Source organism: Mus caroli, chromosome 6 (genome assembly GCF_900094665.2).
Source record: "Mus caroli chromosome 6, CAROLI_EIJ_v1.1, whole genome shotgun sequence".
NCBI lineage: Eukaryota > Metazoa > Chordata > Mammalia > Rodentia > Muridae > Mus > Mus caroli.
This window is the reverse complement of record NC_034575.1, coordinates 29,703,168-29,705,420: the sequence shown is the minus strand read 5'-3', so window position 1 is coordinate 29,705,420 and position 2,253 is coordinate 29,703,168. Positions and strand designations below refer to the sequence as shown.

Below are 2,253 nucleotides of genomic sequence, written 5' to 3'. Positions count from 1 at the left end.
GAGTCCCGGGTGATCCCCACGCACGCCCTAGGAGTCCCGGGTGATCCCCACGCACGCCCTAGGAGTCCCGGGTGATCCCCACGCACGCCCTAGGAATCCCGGGTGATCCCCATGCTCGCTCTAGGAGTCGCAGGTAATCCTCACACAAGTTCAAGGAGTCACAGGTGACCCACACAGAAGCTCTAGGAGTTGCGGCTGACCCACACACTCTCTGGGAGTTACGGCGACACACATACACATTCTAGGAGTCACGGCTGACCCTCCCCATACACTCTAGAAGTCACGGGTGACACACACACACACACTTAAGTCGCCGGTGACACACACACACACAAACTTGTGCAAACAGATTAAATATCCACTGACAGGGCTACTACTTGTTAAATCAGTTCATGCATTCACGAGCACCCACTTTTACTCTCAGAACACAGACGGTAGGAGAGTACTTACCTTTAAGGCCACCACGGTGGACCATGCACCTTCGACACTTGTGGAACACGCAGGAAGCTGCTCGAAGCCCTGACGAGTCAGTCACTCACGACTGCCCGTCGCAGAATAAGAAGAGAGGCTCTTGCCTCAGGTAAAAAACTGACCTGGTACCCCAGGCTGCGAACCAATCACAGCCCTGTCCCTGCCACCATGACCAATGGGGATGCATGGTGGGGCGCCAATGGGGAGCGTGGACATTGGTGGAAACATTGTAACAACTTGCCACAGGTTGCAAGAGGGTGTGGAAGGAGCGAGATGACCTTCTCACCCCATCCAGGTGGCTAGCGCCAGTTCTTACACCCCTCAACCAGGGCAATGCCACCTATAACTTTCTCTTGAGCGATAGAGGAACCATCTTCAAGGTCCCAGTAGCAGTCCCCTGTTTCAAGGAAAAGAAAGAGAAAAATGAAGATGTGAGAGGGAAAAGGTGCAAAATAGGAGAGGGGAATGGGGGATTCCTGGCTAAAAAAGCAGAGAAGAGAACCTTAAAGGTGGAGTTAAAATGCAGAGAAGAAAAGAGAGAGAGAGGTTGTGTTGAGTTGTTTGTAGTAAGCAACAAGTTTTCTCCAGGTTGAGGGACTACAACTCATTTTCCGCCTTAAATCAGATGTGCTATTATCTTTAAACCGCTTTTCCCCCTTGCATCTTGAGATATCTGTAATGGTCCTGACATCACCACATCAGTTTGGCACACTACGAGCGCCACCACATCACACTGGCACACTAGGAGGGCCAGCACACTCTTGTAGAGAAAGGAAAGCAAGCAAAAGCCCCTTGGAAGGCGAGAGGCTCAGCCTGTGAATAGGAGGGAGGTGCCTCCTGCAGTCTGACCTGAGGTGAGCTGCTTCACCATCGCCCTCCCTCACCCCCCCCCCCTCCACAGAGGTTAAACGGAGGTCACTTGAGGTAGCAGCTGCAGCCTCGACTTTGGTAGCACCAGAAGTTGGTTTCCAATCCAGGATCTACCTCACGGTGACTGTGACTGGCTAGAAAGGAGCCCCTTTCTAAAGTATGCAAAAGGGTCCCTTAAATTCGACTCTAGCGAGTCCTGGTGTCATCTTTCAAATGGTTTTGGTAGATTGTGGATTTTAAACAAAATGAAAACTGTTCAGTGGGAATGGTGGGTCACAGCTGTAGTCGCAGCAATCAGGTAGCCCAGAAAGAAAGAAAAAAAAAAAATGAAGTTGGTGGCTAACCTGAGCTTAGAAGTGAGGCTCTTGCTCCTGGCAGAAAACAGATCTGATGCTTAAGGTACAGGAGTGGGGACCAATGGGGACCCTGTTACCAGTTCCCCTCTAAACTATCAGGGATAAGGCTGGCTAAAGGAGCTGGAGCTTTGTAAGACATTGTAGTGAATTGCCAGAATGATACAGAAAAGAGTGCTGAGGACAGGAATGGCAGCAGGGCCTCTCTCAAAGGCTTGTATCAGGTCCAAATAGCAGCTACACCTTACCCCCTTGGAGGCAAGTTTTAAAAGTATCTTTTTACTTCCACGCTCTGCTTGGGTCATGACCTTCTGACTCTCGGGCGGCCTTCTATGTGGGTTTCCAGGTGGTCCCGGGCCTGCATCTATAGTCCTTCTCCTGGTTCTGCTTAAACCTCCGTACCTGCTGCTGGGGCTACTGGGTGCAGAACGGGTACTGAGACTGTGAACCTTTGTCTTGGAGAGCCTTGTCCTTGACCTGTGAGGAATGTGGAGGTTTGCAAACTTTGACCTCTGACAGGTCTCAGCCTTTAATTTAGTTGCCATTCCCCTGCCTACTT

At 50.9% G+C, this 2,253-nt stretch overlaps 1 protein-coding gene across 1 annotated transcript in view; it reads right to left on the bottom strand.

Moving 5' to 3' along the window:
• Positions 1-1,343, bottom strand: part of Stra8 (stimulated by retinoic acid 8) — an 18,712-nt gene extending 17,369 nt beyond the window's left edge. Inside the window, exons 1-2 of the mRNA XM_021165627.2 lie at positions 1,321-1,343; positions 451-868 (exon numbers count right to left, since the gene is read on the bottom strand). The gene's annotated coding sequence lies outside the window, so the exon portion shown is untranslated. The remainder of the gene's footprint in view (positions 1-450; positions 869-1,320) is intronic.
• Positions 1,344-2,253: the final 910 nt, after the last annotated feature.